The sequence below is a fragment of the Hyposmocoma kahamanoa genome, unplaced genomic scaffold, assembly GCF_003589595.1.
Source record: "Hyposmocoma kahamanoa isolate Upper Pololo Valley unplaced genomic scaffold, ASM358959v1 114, whole genome shotgun sequence".
Taxonomy (NCBI): Eukaryota; Metazoa; Arthropoda; class Insecta; order Lepidoptera; family Cosmopterigidae; genus Hyposmocoma; species Hyposmocoma kahamanoa.
The window spans coordinates 2,614,082-2,627,511 of NW_020653383.1; the positions used below are offsets into that span (position 1 = coordinate 2,614,082).

The following is a 13,430-nucleotide window of genomic DNA, read 5'->3' on the forward strand; positions in this document are numbered from 1 at the left end:
ACCCATAGGTCGCACATAAAGTATTGGCAGGCCGCATGAGGCCCTCGGGCCGCGCGTTGAGTATACCTGCACCAGCAATGTAACAGCTGTGAGCTAACTTCGAAGGCTAGTGGTTCAGGAGCTAACGAGTTCGTGTTAGATTTCAATTAATAGACAGATACGTAGGTAGGGAAGTGAATAAACAACTGCAAAAATAACAAACAACATAATTTTCAAATAAAACACCTTAGTGAAACATTATTTCACTGGTGATTCTTTTCTCCGAATCACTTTTTGATATAGTGCTGAAGACATTCATACTGTACACTGTACATATACATGCCTTAACGAATATTTAAGTTAAGTAAAATCGTCGGCTAATACATCGTAACCATTAACGTAAACTTTTGAGAATTACTAGAAATAATTTTATGACAAGCTATGATTATACTTTTATTTTATAATAAAAAGGTCTTAAAGGTCTACAAATTACACTTTAAGCCTTAATTGCCCGATATTGCGCTTGAAAAGTAGATAAAAAGATAATTCCGTTCAAAAACGAAGATACGAAATTTTCAAATTTGGCCAACGAAATGTGAGTCATTGATTACTCCAGGCATGACTGCATAGGAACATTGTTTTATTGTTTTTACCAAATTATAAAACAAGGAGTCCCATATAAATCCATACATTAGTCATATTAAGTAAATTTATATTACTAAATTAGCCCTTCTGCCCTTACTAGGGGCCTGCTAGCAGCTGCGGCGATCGAGCACTCTGCGTGTATTGATCGCCAACAGCTGTCCGCCAACTCTAACGATAAAATCAACAATAACACTCGTAATAGAAATCTGTTAAGTTCTTCATTTGTAATAGAAAACAAACACAGTTAAACTGACGACGTAAAAGGATAAACTATTGTACTTACACTATTCATATTTTCGAAGATTTGAATTCCAAGATATGCAGAGTATTGAAGACATTTGTGCTTGCGAGGCTAATACGTGAACAGCACACTGTGAAAACTAATTTCTGACATTTGGCAGATCGAAAATAACTGAAAGATAACGAACCGTCTAGAAAACCACCACCACAAAAATAATATTTCAACAAACCAAAACACAATATAATTCTTAATGAGCTTATTTCCATTACGTAGGCGTCAAATTTTTGACGCTGCCGGAAGAAACAACGGATACGAAATGACGTGACTGCAACGCGAATTAGTAAGCTTCCTGCTCGTATTGGAAATGTAAAAACTATATCGATGCCTTACTTTCTGAAACTCGTATCTTATAAAAAGAGTGGTTATACAGGAGATGGAAAACTTTCTATTTATTTTAAATTTCGATGGATGTTTAAGAATAGGTAAAAGCCAGTGTGTGAATATGAAGGAAATGTGATATGAAATCAGCCTGCAAAATTTATATACACATATACAATACATTTTTTGCATTTCAGTAACTTTGTTGCTTTAAGATACGAGTTTGAGAAAGTAAGGCGACGATATTGCCAATTGCACTTAGTCGTCTAGTGTCATAAATCAGAGTTTGTTTCTATCCAGAGATGTAATAAAAAACTAATTCATGAATTTTGACAATAGTTTTTAAAAGGACTATAATGAAACAAGGTGTCAATCACTTTGTCACCGGAGATTACGAGAAGCAATTTTTAGTATCTAATTATCACAAACAATTTCAATTTATAATGCATACTTGGCTTTATATTTGTCTACCTCCTGGAAACGTGATCACTCAGCGTGTGTTGTAATGAGAAGCCGCTATTCCATTCCCCTGGTCGCATATCACCGCTTCACCTCAAGGGGAATGTACCACAGGCTTTGTGTAGGGCTTCTAAATGTTCCTAGTTCGTAAGTTCGTAATGAATGCGTAGTTTGCATGAGAGAGCTTTTGTTCGAAAACTTAGGGGAGGATTTAAGTTAACGTTTTCATTGTACTTAAAAGTGTAAGTACTATTTAAAAACGTATGTTTGTTTATTTGTCCTAATAACCAACCCTAAGTAAGATACTCATTTTTATTACACTTTTATTACAGTCTAACCAATTTTATTATTACTAAATGTAGGTACAAGGAATATCTGAAGATGTTGCAATATGTAAAACATTTAATGTCTTGTATAAAAAAAATCTCGAAACGTGTCATATCTACGAGAAGCCGTATTTAGCAGCAATTTATAAATAACTTCAATCACTTGAAACTATTTCATTCTGGTCACGTGTCGGTGCAATAGAAATTGTATGTCCATTTTGATACGCAAAAAGACCCAGAATGGAATCCCGAACAATAATACGATCTTGCATATAATCTAATAGTAATAATCTGATAGATAGATACATAATTATTATGTAGGTATCTATCTACACCTTTGATGTTACTAAGACGTAAAAAAATTAAAAAAGCAATGACGAAAAGTAGTAATAAGACAAATTTAAAATCTCCGGACATAACAATGTCCGGAGATTTTAAATGTTATTATTGTGATTTTATATGTTACTAACAAGTTATCAGATATAAGAGATAATATGGGTTTGACTCAGAGAGCGACACTCATACATTTATGTTTATAGTTTAAATAATGAATCAGTTTCCTAGATTTTTGAGCAAGACTTCTCGCTTGCGTGCAGTTCTAAATATAGTTCGGCTTTCAAGGGGAATTTGGAGGTTCAAAGACCTCGCAAACCGGCCGGAGGCGATAAAACGCGGGTTATGGGGTGACTCGAGTCTCCGACTGAGACATGAAGTTCATAGACAAATTACTGATATTTGTTAATAGTTTACTGGGCTAAGGCCGTATTTAAAATAGCTTCTATATTAATAGATGACAAAGTAGCCGTTGTAGGCCGAAATTAAGTATTCGAATGCAGAGATGTTACGTGGGAATATTAAAAATTATTAATTTTTAAATATCACAATTACATACCGCACTTCTATACTTCAAACTTACTTAGGCATATCTTCGGTTTAAAGATTGGTAGATAAGTGTTAGGGTAATTTCCATATATGTAGTTTGTCAGTGTGATTAAAGACTATGTGTCTATTGGCAAGCGTCCAGGTCTATTTAAGTATCCAGGAGTTAACTCTAGGCGTGACTTCCTCATGGGTGCTTCTTGAGTATGAATCCTTGATAAGGACACAGGACTGTGGCATAGGTTACTTTAGTTTCAGAAGGTGCCTAGTATTTACGGTATTAAGCGTAAAATCAAGTAAATTACACTAATTAGTAAACAGATGCGTACCTGCTTCATTAGCGGGTTAAATAACCGGGTTAATTAACTGGACCGTGACATCTCATTTAGCGTTTGACCAGACAAGGCACTTAATAACATTATTGTTTAGATTGTATCGTACAATCTAACTCGCACCTTTGAAATCAAAACATTTTAATCATGTTACACGGTAATAAAAGTCTCATAAAACCGTGACGACATTAAATATTAACGCGCCAGTAAAAGTATCACATAGCAAGAATCAGAACTGAAAACTAGTGGAAGCAGGAAATTATTTCTTTCTCAATAAAATTAATAATAATATGCATAACGCACACACTAATAGCCCCGTAGGAGAAACCCTGTATCGCAGGTGCCACATACACACACCCATAGACAACCACAAATTCACGAGTGAAATAAATATAGAGCGTACAAATATTTCTGGCACGGGAATCTAACCCAGGAACTCTGCGTGGCAGTCAGCAACATGGTCACCATTCAGGCACGGAGGCAGTCAAAATATTAATTACTTACACCTCTTCAAAACTAACCAGAGTAGCAGGTTCAAGGAGACGATAATAAATGGAACTGAGGCCAAAGCAAACTTTATCAAACAATGGGTATGAGACCAAACAATACCTTTAATAACGCGCAAGTGTTCGATCCTAGAAACACGAACGTGAAATACGTGAATTTCAATCAATCACACATACAATGGTGTTCTAGACATTGATCAATGAAAGTCATACACTGTCTTGACTTGAATGAATTGTTCTCATACGTTATCATTTTTATGAGGGGATATTATTCGCTCAGAATCCTAGTATATGCGTTTGTCCGGCGAAAAGTGAGGGATACGATAAGGACAAAATATTGCAGCAGAAACCAGGGCAGGGGTTGAGTTGGGGTTGTGCCCAAAATAAACACAACTAACATAAATTAGCAGTTTTTTAGCAGTTTTTGGCCGTTAATTTTGTATTCAGCCAGGCTGTAAGTAATAAATTATAATAATTCTACAAGGATAAGAAGAGCATAGGATTACTTTGAGATAGGTCAGGAAAAAAATCTCATAAGTTAGTAACTAACTTGCTTAACAGATAACAGACATCAATCTCGATAGTACTTTCATACAAATATTGAAATTAATCCTGAGAAACGAATGTTTTAGTCTTTATTATTGTTTTTGTACGTACCTTACAGAAACAATCGTGGGCGTAGGATGTCAAATAAAGTGCAGGTATTCCAATTAGTAAACAACCACTGTATCAACATGCACTATTGAGCACACACAATAAACACTGCAATAATATTTTAAAACAGCTGGTAATATTTTTGCCGCGGGATGTCAAATGTGTCCTTGAAGGACGCTAGCAGCACGCCATGTTGTATTGAGGACGGGCGCGTGGCGACTGCGCGCAGCCGCCCCTTGTTCCGCGCATGCGTGCGTCACCCCTCGTCTGCATACGCTCTCGTCCTTCCTTCCTTTTCCTTGTTCCTTGATTGGCAATTTTAAATTTGGAATAATATACATTTTATACAGGTACGGTACCACATAAAAAAACCCCGAAACGGAAAGAACCTCTACAAATTACATTTTTAAATAAAGATTATTCCAAATAAGCAAGAACTTTACATATTCTACTGCAAAACTCACAAAACCAACTGAACTCAAGTTTGTTCTGGACATTTAGTTGCTGTTATTTATTTTTGATCATAAACATTTGAGTAGATATTTTTATTCGCCGCGTTTTGGTAGATGCGGTATACCTTTGCCTGTTCTCCTACAAGAAGCGGTTTATTCAGTACCGGGAATAACGCCCACTTCGTCCTTCCTTCGCCCACGCACCAGGACTTTAAAATCAAACAGGCTCATCCATAATGTATCTGTAGGTTGGTACCTACTTATAACTTGATTAACACAAAACAATGTGTAAGATGTACCTTGCAGACAATAATAATATAATAGTACGGATAAATACGGAATAGGAATAAGAACCTTGTGCGAATTATTTCTTATCCGAAATGAATTAGTGTTCCATGTTAAAGTATTTCCATTAATGAAAAATATTTCATGTCTATACAAAGATCTTTTCCCACCTATTATAATTAGGTTGTTTCTAATTGACATTAGAACCGCAACAGTGCGACTAACGTACTATTTTACACGTAATCTGAGAGCTTTCTGGAGCTTAAGACCATTATTTCCTTTAGAAGCGGTTCAATCTGTATTATAGAACTGTTGATATTTTAATTTAAGGCAGTTTCCCTTCAAGTCCCATTGATTCATTCCGACTTTATTCAAAAAAGTGAATTTTTTATTTTTTTAAATATGAAAAAATGTTTTATTTTTCCTGTTGTATTCAATCTGTATTTGTGTCATACTAGTGAATAAAATGTTTATCTATGTATTTTAAAGGTGCAAACTATACATTTTAACGAAAACGCAAGTAAATTTCATCTCATCTCTTTCATAGGAAAATATATTACTGAAGTCTTTTTGAATAATAATGGAATAATGTGCCAGACAACCACACCAATCGCCTAGCCTCAAACTAGGGAATTCCCTGCACTATGAGTATCTAGCAACGGAACGAGCCAGAGCAATGGAACTGACTCTGGGGCACTTCCCACACTGGGGCAACATCCGGAACAGAAGTAATTTAGAAAAGTTCATTTCATAAATGGACCTCTTCGTACAGTGCCCCACAGTGCTAACCGTTGGGCCAACGAGGACATGAAATGAAATATTTATGTCAATTATCAAGTTTTCACATTATGCCTAAACTATTTGTCCATTTCGTTCAAAATAATCACCTATGTAATTTTTAAGAAATAGAATACTGATGTGCTGCAAAGAAACAGCCGTATTTCTCAATAAAGAATTACTTTGGAATAATAATAGAGTTAAAATATGAATTTAAAAAAAATATAGTAGGGGACAAGTCAAGTGTAAGTATAAATCAAATCTTCAATCAAAAATTCTTACATAGTATGCGAGGTGTGGTCTATAATAATGACTCACAACTCGTCATTATTCACATTAAGCTCTGTGCTCCGTTTACCATAAGTATTTATTACAAGACTGCATGTTAAAAATCCGTGGTAGCCTAATGATTTGACTCTTTTTATAAAAAAGGTCGTGAGCTCGAATCCGGGCTCGCACCTCTGAGTTTCTCAGAACTTATGTACGAAATTTAATTTGAAATTTACCATGAGACTTCGGAGAAGGAAAACATTGTGATGAAATCTGCACGTCGAAGAAGGTTCACAACCGTCAGAAAACGTATGAATCCCCCAATCGGCATTTGACCAGCTCGCGGCGGACAATTCCCTAACCCCTCACATGAGAGGAGACCCAATCCCAGAAGCGGAACATATAAATGGGTTGCTAACTACATGCTCACAAAGATACACTTAACATGCACTTAACAAGAAAGTTTTTACAAGTTTGTGGATATTATATTTTTCAAAAAAATCTACAAGACTTGTAAACTTGAACACTTGTAGATTCATACTTGTAAGATCTGAAAGGCTTAGGTCGTTTAACATAAACATTACAGGTACACTAGACGACTGCGTCTTCAACACTGTTGACAGCATTACATAGACTGCCTCTTGTTGATAGATACACCACGCATTAAAAAAAAGCATAGATTGAACTCCCGTTCCCAAGCAATGTAGGACAATTTGTAATATTAATATTTAGGTAACATGTTGAAATGTTTCTGTTTGAATATCTTTCTAAATGTTCCAATTTATAAGCCTTAAATCTAAACCTTTCGTTGAATTCATAGATCATCTCTATATGACCGTAGTCAATTCTTGTTATAAGCATTTAAAATAATTTTAATATTTTTTTCATCACTTCACTCCCTCAAAATTGTAAGACGGAATTTCCATCCTCTATGCGTCGGACTCACAATTTTCCATGGTTTTCTACAAATAGTAAGTTACAAAAACCTTTTTGATACAGAAAATGACGAATACAAGTGAAATAAATAATTGCACTTGTACCCTGTAATTTACACGTGTAATTTTGATAAACGCATGTTCGTAATAATGAAAATTTTCACAAGAAAAATGTTTTTGACAAACAGGGCGATGGTCGTCCCTGAAACCCACTTGCCCAGTTAAAATTTCCACTGGACTAATTTAAAGCAATACTTTGGATTCGTTAGTTGTACCGCAATACACGTCATTAATGTTTCAAGTCCTTTACGCTGCTTCAGTGCCATCAAACGCATATTTAAAAAAAATATACTAATTTTAGCGGTATCCATTGAAAGGTAAACTGGGTACGGTTGAAACAAAGGACGGTTGAAACAGAGCAAATATCTTTCGAACCATATGAGATAAGGTAAGGGGTCCAAGGAGCGAAAGAAGCGGACAACAAGTCCCAACACGAGTCACATTGTTGTATCGCTCAACGCGCGTTACAGTTGTTTATAGGAAGCCCTATTGTGTTTTGAAAATCAAAAGTAAGTATTTTTCTTCGGAGATTTCTCCAGTTATTATGATTATTATTGATTGAGGTTGGGGACAGTTGAAACATTTTTTGTGGGTACGGTTGAAACAACAAATTTATTTAATTTTCCTGTTTTCTAGATGCCTTCGAAAGACTTCGAGGGCGCAATTTGACGGAACGAGGTATAAAGATGCCTTCGAAGAAGTAAAACGAGATTCATTGCATGTGGCAGAGAAGCATGGACTGAAACACTGTTCGCTCCTAAGATATATAAAAGCGAGATGCATCTTGCATCTGGCGTCAGATAGACCAAATACCGAAAATACAACAGAGCCAGAGGCTGTTCCTACAAGGAATACTGGCACATCTGATGATGAAACTACTCCACTATCGCTTTTCTCGTAATTAATGAACCACTCAACAATTGGCTATCAATATTCGAAAGAGTTCACCAGTCCCGAGAACTGAACAGGAAAACTTTATTTGAAGGTCCGGAAATTTTGAATGCACTATCTAGACTTCATAGCAGTAGTATTCATCAAACTTCGCCTAAACCCTTCTACACGTGCTCAAGCAATTTCTTCTGGCACTCCTTTTGTATTTACGCCCAAGGCTGTACGACCATTACCGAAAGCTCCCCGGGAAAAAGCAAACAGAAGGACGAAAACCAGAAAGTCTATAGTTCACACTGATAGTCCAGAGAAAGAAGAGATAAGAAAGAACATATGAAAGAGGCAGAGGGATAGAGACATGAAAGCCGATCGAAAACGACGCAAGCAAAGCAAATTAGGAAAAGATTGATGGAGACTTAAAGTACTAGAAGTACTTAATAGAAATACCACAAAAAGGAAAACACCACTACACAACAGGAATGGAATCATCAGAAGAGAAAGTGGTACTGCCTTGTTGTTTGTATACGTTTTCAAAAAGCAAACCTGGAGAAAAATGGATACAATTGTAACACGAATTGTAAACTGTATCATAGCGTTTCAACCGACCCCACTCACTGTTTCAACCGACCCTGGTAAGGGAACAGTTGAAACAAATTGGCCTTTTAGTTTTTTGATCTTGTACTAAAAATAACACATAGGGTGCTAAATTATCACTGTCCATTGATAGATAGAAACACGCTCTTGTATTTAATATAACTTCATCAACGATCGGCTCATAAATGGCAATACTACGAACGATATAAGCGAAATTGTTTCAACCGTACCCGGTCTACTCTATGATTTATAAGAAAATGAATAATAAACCAAAATGAAATGCGAACATTTTGAATTTAAATGTCTTTGAAGTTTATTTTTTCCCAATTTGAAATGAAATTTATTAGGTCCCATTCACGGCTGGGATGGTAAAGTCATCAACCAGTTATGTCTAATATTAATGCAAACCACCTTAATTGATAGTAGGTAAACGCATAAGCCAGAACTCGATACTTATTCACTTTCGAAATGGATTAAAACTCTAATGAGCATCATGTGACTTCCTCTACGCAGCAAAAGGACTTTTGACATGGAATTAAAACAATAAATTATGTTATTTTTTTAGATTTGGATTCACAGCATAGGAAAATGAAATTTGTGTAAAGCTGACCTCTTAAACAACAATAAAATGGAATCTCTTATACAACTAGTTATGGTACATTTACACCTCGGGTGGAGGAGAAATGAGGAAGGTAGGTACTGCGGTAAGAACTTCCACTGAGTGAGGCGCTGTTGGGAGAAATTTGTTGCGCGTGACCAAAGCGACCCCCAGCTCAGCCCGTGTACATTGCACATCTTCCGCCCCACGAAGGGACTACTTTTCCCCTTCGTCCGCCACCAGTGTTGTGGAGTGGTTGCTGCGCGTGACCAAAGCGTGATCCCAGACCGTGCGAATTGTTCCCCCCTTCCCTCCGTAAGCCGACGCTTTGGCCTGCCAACGTCAATAGATTATGATAGGGCAGTAACTCCGGATAGTTAATGAGGTCTCATTACTCAGGTCGTATAGACGAGCGTACTCATATAGTGAAAACCGGCTTTACAACGACTCGCGAGCAAAGAGTATCTTGTTATGTACGTACTATAAGTCGTCTGCCGCCTTTGGCAGACTACTTCTTCATGCTACTTCGCCTCGCCGAAGGCAACACACCTAGTCGCTTCGGTCGACATCGGCTGCAAACTACCGTCGTCTGACGACTCACTATTTATACCACAGGCTGATTTTGATTCAAATGTGAACCGAACCGATCGGGTAGCCCATCAGAGTCTCGAAATCGGAATCGGACAAGCGGAAGTCGCCTGAGGACTTGTAAATGCGCCATTACAATTCTATGCCGACTTAGATACGATGGGTCTAAAAACATCAATAATGTTGTATGTTACGCGTTGACATAGACATTCTTTAGAGGTAAAATTAACATTTACATCATAAAAAATATAAATTATATTCATATTATTTGTTACTATTGTAGTCACATTGAAAATTATAATTAATTATCTTATCCCTTTCAGAACGAGAAAATTATTTTTTGTGATTGGATTTGATGTTGCATTTTTTTAAGCATTTATGCCGTTAGTAAAAAGAAAAAAATACAAAAAACAATCTCCTCTCCCAAAACCCTTGCAAAACCTTACCAAATCAGTAGCATTTTTTTATGACTTAATAAAAATTTTGACAAAAGGCGACTTAGTTAAAGCAACAAAATCAACTATATTAATGAAATTTGAAGTTTACCACATGTTTCACATGAAATATAACAAAATATGAACTTTTTTTTATTTTTTATTTTTTTTTATTTAACTGCCTCCGTGGCTCAGTGGTTACCATGCCGCCACATGACTGCCACGCAGAGGTCCCAGGTTCGATTGCCGGGTCGGGAGAAATGGTTGTATGGCCTACATTTATTTCTCTCGTGAGTTTGGGTGTAATTTGTGGTTGTCTATGTGTGTGTCCATGGCACCCGCAACACAGGGTTTCCCTAGTGCGGGGCTATGTTGAGTGTGTGCGTTATTAAAAAAAAAAATTATTAATTAACGCAAAATACTAACTAATCGAGATCTTTGCCGTCGATTCGTCGTCAAAATACTCAAGAAAATAATCAAAGGGTGTTGGGCAAGTTCCAGTCGTAGGGCAAGATGGGTACCTACCACAATTGATCCCTATCATCATATGACATTTGCCTCCACTTTCTTGATCTATGTGTTGACGGTGCGTCAGCCGAACGGTTCTGATCGTGACCGTTCCCAAACAGAAGTATGGCTTCAAATAGATGATGATCGACCACTATTTTGGTGAGCATCACGGGTACTTGAACGGATACTGTTAGAAGGTCGACCAAGACTGGATGATAGAAGTGACTGTGGAGAATTCGGAACCCTCTGAAAAACGACTGGATTGGGCTGGTTCCACCGCCAGTGATACGCCTTTGCGTTGGCGTCTCTGGTGGACCCGGACTTAGGTATGGACTCGCAGGGGTTTGTGGTTAGCTAGTAGAGGATAAAGTAGATATTCTCCGGTCCCTCCAACCGCTAGGTTATCGTGAACTGGAGACGTCGTTTTTCGGCGTCGGGAAGAGAGCGTGCCTTACAGCTCCGCCGCCAATTAGGAGATTTGGTAGTGGACTCAGAGTCGACGGCTTAGCGGTGGCAACCGCTAGTTGTGCAATGCGTAATGGGAAGTGAGCGTGCCTATAGCTCCGTTACCTATCTGGAAAATAGGGAGGGTATTGTACGCGCACCCGGGACGGCTTACCCGAGGTACTAGCCTCTCGAAGAACCGAATGAAGTCAAGTAACAGAGGTCTGTGACAACCCTCTACAGGCTGATCTGGGGTCAGAACCTGACCTTATAAGGTTCCTGTGCGCGCACAGGTTATAGTGCCCTTCTCGTATACCCGAGGGGCGGTAGGGAGGGTCACTATAATCAAAACTAACGTAGAAAAATATGGCGCTGGTCTGGGCTGGTGAGAGTTTCCGCTGATCGACTTTCTGGATACAGATACGACTTTTAGATATACGGCTGCGAATAGTCGACCTAACACAACTGCAATGACTACCACGACCACTAAATGGAGACGATTAGAGAGCATTAAATCCAGGTTTAGGTTCGATGTCTTCTGAGCTGATAGAGGAACTAGAACGTGACAATGAAGAGTCACTATCACTTTCTATCTCCTATTCTCAATATTCAAGGTCAGATTTACCTAACTCCGATTTGTCAACGTTTCCGGTGATTTGTGCAACTAAATCGCATGTATGTTAATGTCCCGAAAAACAAAAAAAAATTAAGTAAAAATAAAAATAATCTAGTCATTTCCATCCTTTTTTTTTTTTGACTGACAAGCACGATTGTGTTTTATGACTTTATGACTGAATAAAAACCAAAATTTCTAAAAATTCACTATTTAATTATTTTTTATGTAAAATATAACATATACTTAATAAGAATATACACCAATAGGTCAGAAAACACGAAATGATGATATTTTTAAAAAATCTTGCTTTTCGACCTCCCGTCCGTCACGTACACGTTCACATTTGTCGCTCTTGGCTCAGGTGTAACCCTAGAACACGGCCGCACTGCTTTAACAGCAAATATTAATCGAACGCACTAACGATCGGTGTTGATCCGACGACGCGGTAAACTTGAATACTTTTATACCTAAATTTTTTCAAAGTTGAACGCAAACCGTATAATTCTATGCTGTAAGGGTTATATTACTATTATTTAAGCAATGTGATTGATAAGTTATATATTGATTGCTTGACGAGCCAATGGTTTAATCTACATCTAAATAAATTGTCCAAAGCGGAATTAACAATTTCAGAGGCAGCCGGTTATATACTGTCTGGCCCAATACATGTATTAATTCGCCCGTTTTCGACAAAATATGCTGTACGGATGCAACCCTGTATTTATTACGTAGCGTAGCTCATAGTTATGTCCTTCACCTCGTTTAGTGTAAGTTTCCATGTGTTCCCTAGACAGCCGCTTGGAAAGGCACGACAGCAGGCAAAGTGAGCATGCCGTACCTACTGCTCGAAGTAAGGCTTAGCTGTCGTATGCTGTGGCACCACCCCGCTTCTGCATTTTGAACGCACGCTGCCAGTCAGCCGCACATCCCCAAAACTCGACGTCATATTGTAAGAGCGAGTGCACGGTGGCGAAGTGACATGACCTAACCATGTCCCATGGCAGAGTCCACGATAGGCGCTGCAGAACAGAACATGCGCGGCCGAATTTACTACACAGCACATCAACCTTAGAATAATAACGTATAGAAACCTAGTCCGCACACGCTAAGTGAGGCAAATTGAAGCGCGCCAAAAGGCCTGGTGAAATGGTGAAACCTTTGCCTACCCAAATAAGTGTGTGAAAATTTATTTTTTTTTAAATATTTTGTAGTGGAATCTAATTAGGGTCGTATTTTAGAACTGTACTCAATGCTCAAGTCAGGATTTGAGTATGGTTTAAAGCACTCGAAATCATACTCGATTCCCTGCCATTAGGGTTGTATTTCCAGTGCAATCCTGACTTGAGTATTGCAGTGAGCACTGAGAATCATACTCAAGTCCTTGCCATTAGGGTCGTATTTCCAGTGCTTGAAATCATACTCAAGTCCTGACTTGAGCATTGAGTAGAGTTCTGCAATACGGGGCGTATTAAGAAAGAAATTAAAAAATAAAGAAATTATTGTCTTGGCTGTATGGCGCATTAGTGCCTTTGCCTTTTAGAATGGAAAAAAAAACTACCAAAAAAAAGAAAGAATTTGAC

The 13,430-nt window shown here is 37.8% G+C and overlaps 1 protein-coding gene across 1 annotated transcript in view; it reads right to left on the reverse strand.

The window, feature by feature from the left end:
- Positions 1 to 4,613, reverse strand: part of LOC113239533 (disheveled-associated activator of morphogenesis 1) — a 136,368-nt gene extending 131,755 nt beyond the window's left edge. The window contains exon 1 of the mRNA XM_026476598.1: positions 4,403 to 4,613. The gene's annotated coding sequence lies outside the window, so the exon portion shown is untranslated. The remainder of the gene's footprint in view (positions 1 to 4,402) is intronic.
- Positions 4,614 to 13,430: the final 8,817 nt, after the last annotated feature.